General features: G+C 38.1%; 1 protein-coding gene across 5 annotated transcripts in view; it reads left to right on the top strand.

The window, feature by feature from the left end:
• The window catches only part of CRTC1 (CREB regulated transcription coactivator 1), a 125,757-nt gene that overhangs the window by 685 nt on the left and 111,390 nt on the right, over positions 1-13,682 (top strand). The window lies entirely within an intron of this gene.

Raw genomic sequence — 13,682 nt, 5'->3', positions numbered from 1 at the left:
TGATTCTTATTACCCTGGTAAGTAAAATGGCTTGTGTTATTTGCCCCCAGGGGCCTTAGTATTTGTGATCGGAAAAGGCAGGGGGGTGTCTGTCGTTAAGACGTGTAAAAATGCTGGATGCATTCTCTCCTCCCCCCCCCCAAAAAAAAAGAAAAAAAAGAATTAGAATTAAAGACGTTGAAAGGAAAGGTCCATGCTTTTGGGTGAGAAATGGGAGCGCAAAGATGGATAAACTAAAGAAAGGAGGTCAAGGGGGATGAAATGACCCACCTGTACACTTAGCTTGGTAGAAGGAAGGGAATTGTGCTTTCCCAAGCTATCATGGAATTTATGATAAGATGAAGAGAGGATGGATGGATGGATGAATGGATGAATGGATGACAGACTTGGAAGGTGAGTGGGTCAGGAGAAGGAATCTTAATTTCTTTCGGCTTCAAGTGAGGGATACTGGATTAATAAGGGGTAAGAATAGGGGTGGAGGAGCATGAGCGTGGAGTCAACCTCCAAAACAAGGGATCATAACACTTTTTGTCTTTTATTAAATATCAGAGGAGTAAGAGAGAATGAGTGGATTTTGATAAAAGAGGTCATAATGACAAACTCCTCTTTCCTCAAGGGATGGGCCAAATTAATATTTTTAGTATCTAACCAAGTAGCAGGACTGTATTACTATTATCCTTCTCATCTTTGCTATTACCTGCTCCTGTTGGTATCTTATGACTATCACTTTGTTGGTTGTATCTTATGATTTATGATTGTATCTTATGAGTTATCATTTTGTTGCTTGAGAGCTTATGCACCGGAGACAAATTCCTTGTGTGTCCAATCACACTTGGCCAATAAAGAATATTTTGTAGAATGGCAAATATGGGGAGGAGGTTAGCAGTGCCTATAATTTTAGGCAGATATTCCCTGCTCAATGTGCACATGATAATTTATAAATCTTCCTTATAAGTATATGAGGAAATTGTAGAGTAAATCTCCTCCATTTCTATGGGAAGGAAATAATAACAACTTTCTTTCCAATTTATAGACAGGGAATTGAAGTCTTGCGTATATTGGGAGGAGTGTTTAATTAAAACATTCAAGATGTGTGGTAATTACATCTCATCTTGTTATGTTTGTAGTGAGGAGGTTCATGGCTCCCATTCTTTTATTTGTATATAAGAAAGGGCAGTAGTGAGGGATAAAGCAGTATTGTGTATTTGTGGAAATGGAAATGGGGAGGAAATTAATTAGCCCTTAATTTATGCATAAGGGAATCAATTCAATCTCCCAGTGTGTGTTTAGGAGCAAATTAAAAAAGGGGGTTAAAAATCTTTTCCTGGATAAAAGAGAAATGTGAAAATGAAGGAAATGCAAAATTATAAAATGCTTACATCTAATTTATATGGTTGTGTGTGAATTGTTGAAAGGATGGCTTCTACCCATCTTTGCTTTTAGGTGGTACATATTTTCCTGTAGGAAATTGTGAGGGCATTGTGAGAAGAGGCTCTCTTTCCATTTGTTTAAGCTATTGCTTAATGTTAGATGAGCAAGGAGAATTACAAGGAAATTCCAGTCTATCGTCTGAGATATTCATTCATTTAAGGAAACAGCTATTCAGTGTTTAAGAATCTGTTACATGGTTTTGTAATGTGGGTCAGTGTGTTCAGGTATCACAGTACACTTAATGAAGTATAGATTGTCATCAAGACACTGCTGTTATATCAGAGAGAATCATTCTTTTCCATATTAGAATTAATGCAATTAATGCTCTCTTGCTTGGGTGGAGTATCTGGATTTGAACAAACGGAAAAATACCTATGCTTTGTATTCTGTCTGTCTCTGGTTGGGAATATATGAGATCAAGGATATTAATATCCATTTGCTCTTACTGAAAAAGAAAATATTCGAGAAAATAATTTTATTTCCTATCCTTGCCATGTTATGTAAAATCAGAGTTCAAGATAGTGCTTATATATCATTTTTGTGTATTATATCTATGCGGCAAATAGCACTTTAAACAGTTGATTCCTTAGGAGTTGGTTTGGGTATTAGCTCCTGTAGATTGCTTTATAACTAGGAGTTTGCAATGCGTGTTGTAGCTATATTAGTAATAAAATGTTACTAGAACTTTGAATTGTTTTGAAGTCACTGTTTCTTCAGTGAGAAAGATTGGCTTTGTGTTGAAATTAAGTTACTAACTAAAGGGGAATGTTACATTTTCTAAATGAAATATCAACAGAATGATCAACTATCCTCTTCTAAGAAATGATTTTAAGATGGGAGAATGTCTGTTGCAATGCAGTTAGACTATTATAAATGTCATAATTAGAAATATTACAGTGGGGTAAAATGAATCTTTCTCCTTAAAAGTGCTGGTTGTCATCTATAACATTCTACATGGTCCAGTTACTTGGGAGACTGCCTGTTTCTCATAGGATGTGCCCAACCATTTTTTTCTTGCAGGGTTGGCACACTCCATAAACAGTTTTGTCTATTGGGACTCCAGAATCACACATTCTTTGCAGCACTTTTGCATTCCCCCAGACATCTGAATAGCCCCCAGAAGAGATTCAGAGATTATTGTCGAGGAGAGTGGTGATACCTGGCTCCTCGCACAACCAAGGAGAGTGAACACATTTGTTTCACTCCATCTGGTCTGTCCTTTCCATCTTTTATCTTTTACTGATTTTATTGCAATTTCTTTATTTCTTTGTTGTGAGCTGCCCAGAATCATTGAGAGTCCGGTGGCAGATAAGTTTAATAAATGCTTATTTTACAAATGCAACTTTATTTATTCAATTTCTAGGGTTGCCTATCTCAGCCAAGTGACTAAATGGCTTAAATTCTAAAACTATAAAACAGTTAAAACAATGAAAAACAATAAAAACATTGAAGAAATAAATACAGCAGCCAAGAACTAACAGTAAAGGCAAGGAAAGAGGCGCTTAACACTTTTGGAGCCCCTGGTTCAGGAATAAATTTTTAAAGCCTTATTAAAAAAAAGCCCACAGGGTTGGGGTTATTATAATCTCCAATGGAAGAATAGTCCACAAAGCAGAGGCTACAGCGGAGAAGACTCCTCTTCTTGACACCCTTTGAGAGATGGGATTTGCAGCAGGTCCACAAAGAGTTAACAATGAAAATAATTTAACCATGACTTTGTTTCAGAAAATGGATAGGATGAACATAACAGGATTTTACTTTTGCTATTATCAAGTTACTTGGGAGACTGCCTGTTTCTCATAGGATGTGCCCAACCATTTTTTTCTTGCAGGGTTGGCACACTCCATAAACAGTTTTGTCTATTGGGACTCCAGAATCACACATTCTTTGCAGCACTTTTGCATTCCCCCAGACATCTGAATAGCCCCCAGAAGAGATTCAGAGATTATTGTCGAGGAGAGTGGTGATACCTGGCTCCTCGCACAACCAAGGAGAGTGAACACATTTGTTTCACTCCATCTGGTCTGTCCTTTCCATCTTTTATCTTTTACTGATTTTATTGCAATTTCTTTATTTCTTTGTTGTGAGCTGCCCAGAATCATTGAGAGTCCGGTGGCAGATAAGTTTAATAAATGCTTATTTTACAAATGCAACTTTATTTATTCAATTTCTAGGGTTGCCTATCTCAGCCAAGTGACTAAATGGCTTAAATTCTAAAACTATAAAACAGTTAAAACAATGAAAAACAATAAAAACATTGAAGAAATAAATACAGCAGCCAAGAACTAACAGTAAAGGCAAGGAAAGAGGCGCTTAACACTTTTGGAGCCCCTGGTTCAGGAATAAATTTTTAAAGCCTTATTAAAAAAAAGCCCACAGGGTTGGGGTTATTATAATCTCCAATGGAAGAATAGTCCACAAAGCAGAGGCTACAGCGGAGAAGACTCCTCTTCTTGACACCCTTTGAGAGATGGGATTTGCAGCAGGTCCACAAAGAGTTAACAATGAAAATAATTTAACCATGACTTTGTTTCAGAAAATGGATAGGATGAACATAACAGGATTTTACTTTTGCTATTATCAAGTTATAGCCTGCTATCCCATGAAAAGGTCATCAACACTGCAGTATTTTTTGAAATACAAAAAAAGGTGCTTCGAGGTATCTAGGAGGTGTGAACATAGCATCTGTCTGCAACCCTTTAAAGTAGCAGTATCTTTTCCTGGGTTTGTATTGTTGTCTTCTGCAGCTGCAATGTGACCTCAAGAAAGATTGACTAAGAATTGTGAACCCATGCCTCTAGACACCTTTTTGGAATTAAATTGAAGGCTCTACATGGCTCCACTCATCAGTATCTCCTGTTTGGCAAAGAAAAATATTACTACCGATGTTTGTTTTTGATGGTTATTGTGGTTATTATTATTACATGTCAGTTGAGGGGGAACATACATACATACGTACATACATACATACATACATACATATAATAAATAAATAAATATATATGGTCTAGTTTTTGATGGAGCCACATTGTGTGTTTACACTGAGGATTCATGCTGGTAAGGGCCAACCTGCAAATTCTTCCCACATATTAAAGATTACAGCCGCCATAAAAGTTCCTTCAGAGTTGAGATAAAAATACTTGATTTTTTTTTTCTGTTTGAGAACTGGGATGATCAGCTTGTAAATGCCAGCAGGATATTTGGGATCCTAGTTAGTGCAAAGACATCTAATTTATTAGGGGCAGTTCAAAAGAAGGCACTAAGAATGAGGTAATTTGGAATGTGGTAAATTACATTATAAATTGGACCAGAAGAACAAACTGAGTTGAAGTGCACTCTGTTGAGAATGTGTGTTTTCTGGTTTGTGGATCTTTTATTGTTGTTGTAACTTGGAGTAGCCTGAAGTCTTTATGCAAAAGATAATAAATTCCTTTATATATAAAGTCCTTTTCACATTTTGGTTAAATTCTTGTTGGCCAGATATATTCTTAATACTGATGTATGCATGCATGCTATCTTGTATTATTATGGAAATGTATCATGTGTCAGAATATAAGGATGAGAAAAGCTCTGGACTAGAAATAAGGCAATACAGATTTAAAATATCTACCTGATTATGAAGCTTGCTGGGTGATTTTGGGCTATGTCTAATTTACATTGATATAAGTTTTTTTTTTCTAAATTTGGGATAAAACTATATATGTTACTTTGGATTTCTGAAGGAAGATCAGGATATGCATTTGAAAAATTGAATAAGACCCATGACAGGGAATTCCAGTTATGTCCCATAGTATCTGACGACAAATTAATATGTGATTACACAGTTTGAGCTATTTGAACCAGTCTGGAGTCTTCATTTCTTGTTACCTTCACACTGGTGTTCATTGTTGCAGAAGAACAGATGTAGTTGATATGGAGAATTAAACAGGACGTGCTGTGGGGTGTAGAGACATTTATTGGACTATATTGATGGTAGTGGTTTATAGAAGGCTGATGGAAGTGATGTAGCTTGTGCTCTGCTGTTTAATGTGCCCTTTCCTATAAGTACTTAATGTCATTGACAACATTGTTAAATCAGTGTGTTACTATTACTGCATTTGGCAAATCAGTAAGCATTGTGGGGGTTTCTCATCCCTCACCCCCTTCCATTCGTAAGCAAACCTTTCTGATTATTCTTCTATATTGAATAAATTCAAACATGGAATTGTAGCATCCATGGCAAATGCAGTGCAGATACCGTACTGTAATATTCTTGTAATATCTTAATTGGCATCCAGTGCTTGAAAATACATTTTCCTCCAGCTCCTCTAGTCCCTTGTGGTTATTGAAAAAAAAAAAAAAAGTAACTACGAATTACAGAGTGATTATTAAAGCTGTGAGTCTGGCTTTATACTCAACCAGAAGCACTTTTACATGGATTTTTGAAAAACGAATTTCCTTGTTAAATTTAATGGAGCCTTGTTTTTTCACTGTCATTCCTTTCTCTGTATTATCTTGTGCTTCATGTCCATTAGTGTGTTTGTGTGCTTTTACTGAGGGTCTAAGATAGCCAAGTAATAAACAAATGATTACATTTATTATTCATTTTCCAGTGGATATTATAAATGGATCTGCCAGTGTTCAGCTGCTTGCTAATATTGTTAATGGTACTTTTTGGTAGCTCTTTATTAGAAGTAGCTTAATTGTTCTGCTAACTTGGTTTTTGCTTCTGTTCTGGAAGGTCTTCAGAAGAATTTATCCCTTCCATGACTGATCAATTCCATGCTTCCTTCAGTAAAATTCCTTATCCTCTACTCTATGATTGAAGCATGCTAATACGCAATTATTTTTGTTAGAATGGCAAAAGTGGTGGTGAGAGAAGCAACACCTTTTCAAACTCTGCTGTTGCTGCAGTGCTATGTTCCTTTTTATCCGTATCCCCTGAATGGCACTTGAGGGGATGCAAATCCTTCACGTTCTTTGAAAAGCTCTGTAATTTTGGTTGGGAATTCATTTGGGCAACTGATTCATGTTTTCATGACAGAAAAACTATGTTTGCTGCATGGAGCTTTGTCATTTTATGCAGAATTTTAAAGATGCCTGCTTGAAGCAATTGGAATCTTTTTATTAGAATAGAATAGAATAGAATTTTTTATTGGCCAAGTGTGATTGGACACACAAGGAATTTGTCTTGGTGCATATGCTCTCAGTGTACATAAAAGAAAAGTTACCTTCATCAAGGTACAACACATTATTATCATACTTTATTTATGATTGCAAAAAAAATTATATTGCCCAATCGTAAAACTCTGGTAAGTGTTCAACAATAAAAGTAATACATAGGAAATAATAAAGCCGTATACAATTAAACAATATTATGGTTCATCAATATACCTATGTGCCAAAATCTTGTTTAGAAAGAAAGGTTTAGCATCGTCATAAACGCCAAAAGGAGAAGGGGCCAGTCATATATTGGGGATAGAAAATTCCATTTGTTTCAACGCTTCTCATGAATTGAGATTTCTCCAGGTTTTGTTTTTTTAATTTTAAATCGGTGCTTCTTCTATTCAACTTTATAAAAATTAAACAGCATGCCACAAATGACCAACTAAGCACAAAGGAACAGTCCAGTAACCATTTGCATATTTTTCCATTCACTCCACCTGATGAGTTTGACCAGTTATGAATCTCTGAGCCAACAAAAAGTAGGCTATTCATGTTATCATCAAGAGTCAAGCATAAGAAAGTTTTTATGATTTATTTCAAGCATTTAGAATTTTTGCAATAAAGATGCACTAGCAATAGCATTCTGCATTTTTCTGAATTCTGTCAAACAATCAATGAATTAAAAAATACTTGACATATTTTTAAAATATCGGTACTTTAAAAATAACACAATAATAAATAAAGGTTGTGTTAATTGGCAGAAGTATAGCAATTATATTGCACAAAATATCAAAGCTAGGATGTCTATGGAGATTCTCAGTCATCCGGGTCATAATTGTCCCAAAGCTGCTTTTTCAAGAGGCAACTGGACTTTCTGGTTTTTCTTTGAAGATGTTTCGCTTTTCATCCAAGAAACTTCTTCATCAGAGCTCAGAGCTGAAGAAGCTTTTTGGATGGGAAGCGAAATGTCTTCAAAGAAAAACCAGAAAGTCCAGTTGCCTCTTGAAATAGCAGCTCTGGAACATTAAAGGTAGGAGTTTTTTTTTTAAAAATGTATTGTATGAATGCTGCCTAAATAGGAGTGAAATATATGCTAACTGCAGGAGGAAAAAAACCCCTATTCAAATTGTGACATTAATTCCTTAGTTAGACATTGTGACTTTTTCCTTAGTTCTGTTTAGGATGGGATGCATAGTTTATCTCTCTGTCAATTGTCACAGACACTCTTTGAGGTAGTTTAGACTAATAAGTGTTGTCCCAAGGCTGCTTCATGAGCTTCTTAATTAAGGATTCAGTTTTGATCCACATACTGTAGAATTAGCCTTAGTCCTTATTGTTGACGAGATTTTGAATCTAGCCATTGAGTGATCATTTGGTGAATCTGATTGTGCTATGGTGCCATTTAGTCAGTCAATTGGGCTACGGGCTGATGGGATTGATGGCAAACATACACAACTATTGTGTCAGAAACCGGAGCTCTTATTCTCCTTGCCTTGGGGATTTTATTGCTTGTCAGCTCTGTGCAGCAAGGCTTTTACCGTGTTTTAACTTCAACTGTGTTTAAGTAAATTATTGCTAGTTAGAACAGTAGGTGCTTTAGGACATTATCCCCATTCATGTCCTGCCAACTAATTGTTTCTTCATGACTGAACAGAGAGCACAACCATTCACGTGGTTACTTTGCCAATTGTAGTGTATCCTCTCATCTTCCCGGTAGGAAAATATATTGTAAACAGTCAGCAGAGCTTCACAAAAGAGAGTGACAAAAAAGTCAGTGAAAGAAAGAAAACATGTTTTGCGGGGAGGGGGGATGTTCAGAAAATAGGCAGGAGCATTATGTGTGCTGCTTTGAGTTGTACAAAATAAAGCTAGGCTATTATTACCTGTTCACAACAGTGTGAAGTCAGAGCTGCAAGGTGTTTACTGGTGTTGGCTCTCAGATGCTCCGAGTTCTTCCCAATAACCTGGGATATCCTAATGCAGGGGTCTCCAAACTTGGCAAACTTTAAGACTTGTGGACTTCAACTCCCAGAATTCTGGAAGTCCTCAAGTCTTAAAGTTGCCAAGTTTGGAGACCCCTGTCCTAATGTATCAAAGTAGTGTATGTGCAGATTCAAGTAGTGTGGTCTTTTGTTACTGACAGATGGAAATTTTGTCAGTGTGCAGATTTTTTAAGTGCTTGTCCAAGAATTTTTGGTATGGCATCCAGTGTGCCTATAACCACTGGGACAACCATGGCAGGCTTATGTCATAATGTTTCAGTTTCGATTTTCAGATCTTGATACTTTGTGATATTTTCCAATTCTTTGTCATCTTCTGTTCAATCCCAGTTAAAGATGCTGTGTTATGAGTTAAGACTTTACCAGTTTGTGTTCAGAAATACCACAATATTTTAACCTCGTTTTCAACTACTTTTTCAGGTCTATATTCCCACCAATTTTTTATTACCAGAACATGATAAATTTTACAGATGTTCCAGTGAATCATTTTGACAATTGTGTTATGTTGTTATTTATAATCAGTTTGTGCTATCTTTTTGCATTATCTGAGCATATAATCTGGTGTTTCGTCTGCCTCTTTCCACAATCTGCACTTTGAATCATTTCATGATTTTTCTGTTTTCTGACCTTGATTGCATTAGTTTAAATAGCTTGCTCTTGAACAGCCTAAATCAAGCCCTCGGTTTCTTTTCTTTTTTTTAATGTTTAATGTTCCAGTTATAAGGCAGTGCCAGATTTTATCTTTATCCTGTTTCCCCTCAATCTTTTGTAGAAATTGACCATGCAATGCTTTTCCTTGCCAGCATTCTGTTTGCATTTTTATTACATTATTTCGATATTCACTTCTTGTTTCCTGCACATTCGGTAAGTTCCAATTTTAAATTGCATCAATGCTTGTACTTGACTGTCTTTTACATAATCAGCCAATGCACTCTTTCCTTCTTTGACAGTTTTTTGACCTGAAGTAAACTTCCATCTCTATTTCTGTTGGGCAGATGTAATCTATCAATATCACTACAGTGATATAGTTCACAGGGAGAATCATTACCTTAGCAGTAGGTGTGAGCTTAAATGGACTCCAGAGGATAGAGGGCAGGAAGGCCTGGAGGAACGTTGTCCATGGGGTCGCAATGGGTCGGACACGACTTTGCAACTAACAACAACAAAATCATTACCTTCCTTTTTTTCATCCTAGACTGTCTAATTCAGCTTGGGTCCAGTTAATAATTCCAGCTGTGTATTGTATCACAGGTATGACATAGATATAGATGGTTTTGGTGGTGTTTCCAACATTCAATTATGTTTTTAACACTTTTCTCACTTGTATGTATTATTTAATCACATTTTTTACCTGGCCATGCTTGATGTTATCCAACTGTAAAATACTTTATCCTGATGGCTCCTGATGGTTTGGCCATTCAGTATTTAAATTCCATTACTATTCATGTTTCTAAACATACTACTGTAGCACATTTCTCTGGGCCAAATTCCATTGCTATATCTGTGCTAAAAAATTTACGGTATTTATCAATGACTGGATTTCAGTTTCTGGTTTTCCATAAAGCTTCAGATCATCCATATAAAGCAAATGTGAGATTTAGTAGTATTTTTTGCTGTTTGTTAACCAAGATTTGTTTTTGTCAAAATCACTGAAAGTGACATCATAGCAAAGACAAATAATAAGGGTGATCCTGAGTCACTCTGGAAGATGCCTCTCCTAAATGTTGACAAATCCATTTTTTTTTCATCTACAGCCACCAATTTTGTCTTCCACTGGTTCATTATTTTTTCTATTAACATTGTAAAGTTTTACTGACACCATTTCTTTCCAAACATTTTACGATCCAGCTATGTGCAATGAATCTAATGTCTTTTTATAATCTTTCCATACTTTATGCATGTTTTTCACCTTTTGCAATTGTCTAAAACCATTTTACCAATCAGTCGTTGATCTTTTGTACTTATGCTTTTTATTTATTTCCTTTCTCTTCTACTGGGATAATGTTATCTTCTTCTAAATAATCTTGGATGTTGTCTGTTACGGTATTATGCCAGTGAATAATTTAAATATTGTAGACAAATATGTTATTGGCCTGTAATTTCCTGGTGTTCTTCCTTTCCTTATCTTTTGGAATCAGATAAATTTTATCAGTTATTAACCAGTCACTGATATCGCCCTTATGCAATAGTTCATGAAGCTGTATGTAACTATATGTGAACTAATCAGATACTTGAGGCAAAAGCTATGCAATTGGTTATTTCCAGGAGATGTTCAGTTTTGAATCCTTTTCACTTGATTTTTAATCATTTCTGCTGTTATTATTAGTTCTTCCATTTGATTTTTACTAAATTCATCTTGAAATTATTTTATCCATCCAGCATTTATATTATAGCTTTTCTGAGTCTCCCATAGATCTTTCCAAAACTGGATTGTTCCCTTTCTGTTTGGTTTTCCATTTTCAGAATTTCTATTGCCATTTATACTTTGGTAAATTATCTCTACTCTCATTGAAATAGCTGATTTTGCTTAAGTTGGATTTGTGTCTCACAATGTTAAATTTTGCCTGCTATTGCAGTTATTTGCTGTTTTATTATTTCCAAAGTTGCTTCAATTTTTCTGCTGCTAAGGCAATATTTTTTATTAGGCTGGACTTGATGGTTACATTTTTCAATTTTTGTTCTTTCGTGTTCTTTAAATTACTCACATCTGATCTTAATTCCTTTACCTTGAACTCCAGTCAGATCTTCTATCTTGCAATTGAATATGATTTTAATTTTGGATTTCTCATTTCATTATCCAGTTCTTCTGTAACCATCACAAGTGCTGTGCTGAAGCAAGCTGATTATTCTGTTTGATATTATTTTAACTCCTGCATGTGCCTTATTCACATCCTTCACTAGGTGACAGGTCTTTTTTTGATGCTATGTTCAAGGCTGTTTGTCTTTGTCTTTCTATTGGTAATTCGTAATTTTTTTCTTTTAAATTTTCATGTTGAAGAGTCAGTTCATGGGTGGTTTTAGTGCTGCCCTGTCTGCTCTGTTGTTCTTGTTGCTTCTTCTAAGTTATCAGTCCTTTAGTTCAGGGGTCTTCAATCTTGGCAACTTTAAGCCTGGAGGACCTCAATTCCCCAACGCTGGCTGGGGAATTCTGGGAGTTGAAGTCCACCAGGCTTAAAGTTGCCAAGGTTGGAGACTCCTGATTTAGTTCATATCAGCTTTTCCCTTTATACTTGCAATTGTTGATATCTGAGTTCCCTCTACTAGTTGTCTAGTATTATTTTGGGCTCTTCTATTTTCACAATTTTTCTGAATCTCTTCCAGTCCTGCATTCCTCAATATTTTTATTTCTGGTAATAAATTTTCTTTTGTCTGCTAATAGTTGTTCAATGATATTTGATTCTGGATAAATTATTTTCCAATGTTCAGACATTCACTTTGAGTATCCCCCACCCACTTTGTTGGTTTCGATTTATAATATCAGGCAATAATGGTGTAATTTTCAAATAGTACACTTTTGTCTGTGGTGGTTGTTTTTTCAGTAATCCTACAACGGTAGGCCTTGGTTGCTCAGCCCTAGCTCTTGAATCTTGTTGCCCACTTGTCGACAGATGGTTGGAAACTTTAACCTCTGACACAATGCTTGCTGATCCAGATGATCCAGTATAGCAGTGATGGCTAACCTTTTCCCCATTGCATGCCAAAAGTGGGGGGAGTGCGGGGGGGTCATGTGTGCGAGTGCCCACACCCATAATGCAATACCCCCACAAGGGCCCGCCCCCCCTGTACTTGTGTAGGTGACCCCCACACTCCCCCACGCATGCATGTATGACCCCCTGCTCTCCCGTGCATGTGTGCGCGACCCCCCGGTGCAAGCGTACTGCACCCCACTCTGCTCCTTTTGGGCCTGGCAAGCCTCTCTGAAGCCTTCTGGGACCAAAAATGGGCTGCGGGGGTACCGCTGGAACAATGAAGTGCCTCCCCCAGCCCGCCACCAAGACAAAGCCAATACAGCCCCCCCTTTCTGCCAAGGGAGCGCACCCGCTTCCCGGCCAATGTGTCTCTTGCCCTGGTGCCAGATAGACGTTCTTTTGACAGCGCTGCTTTTTTCCTGGTGGCTGGCGAGGGGGGGCGGTGGTTCCCAGCCACAAGCGGCAGGGTGAGAACCGCCCCCCCCCCCCCCGCCAGCCACTGAGAACAAGCAGCGTTCCCCCTGCTACTTTCAGGGGCTGCACAGCGGTTCTCACCCTGCCACTTGTGGCTGTGATTCTAGAGAATGCCTCCCCCTGCCCGCCACCAAGAACAAGCAGCGATGCACCTGCTACTTTCCTGGGGCTGTGCAGCAGTTCTCACCCTGCTGCTTGTGGCTGGGATTCTGGAGGAGAAGTGCTGCCAACCCCTCGCCCGCCACTGAGAACAAGCAGCATTGCTGCTGCTGCTCTTCTGGAGCGCCCGAGTTGGCCCGGCGCTCCGGACTGTGGACACATGTTGCCGTGGGCTGGAGGGCTGGGGCCGCACAAGAAGGCCACTCGGGCGGGGAGGGATGGAAGCCCTGGCTTGCCCGTCCTGGCCAACAGTTCTCTACCCCAGGAAGCAACCACCGGGATCCCATCTCTGCATCTTTGGGCACGCACGCTGTTCTTTGAATGTGCATGCACACCAGAAATCAGAAGGCCAGGTGGTCAGCGTGCATGTGCACTCCAGAAACCAGAAGATCATCTTCCCGGCGTGTGCATGCACACTGGACAACTGCTCTTTTGGTTTCTGGTGCTCCGATGTGCGTGAAGACCAGCTGGCTGGCACACCGTAACCCAGAAGAGCAACGGGTAATTGCTCCGCGTGCCCGGAGAGATGGCTCTGCATGCCACTTCCAGCACACATGCCATAGGTTTGCCATCATGGCAGTATAGGATTCTTTTTCTTTTTTCTCATCATGTTAAATGGATTAATGGATACTCTTACCAGTAGTTTGGCTCTTCCACTGAGACCTATCTGGCATGGGTGACCTTCTGGTAGAATACACTACTGCTAGGATAGCTCTCAATCACATCCGACGATTAATTATTATTATTTTGGTTTGTTGCACAATCAGCCAGATGTTTGGACTGG

Source organism: Ahaetulla prasina, chromosome 1 (genome assembly GCF_028640845.1).
Source record: "Ahaetulla prasina isolate Xishuangbanna chromosome 1, ASM2864084v1, whole genome shotgun sequence".
Classification (NCBI taxonomy): domain Eukaryota; kingdom Metazoa; phylum Chordata; class Lepidosauria; order Squamata; family Colubridae; genus Ahaetulla; species Ahaetulla prasina.
This window is presented reverse-complemented; position numbering and strand designations above follow the sequence as displayed.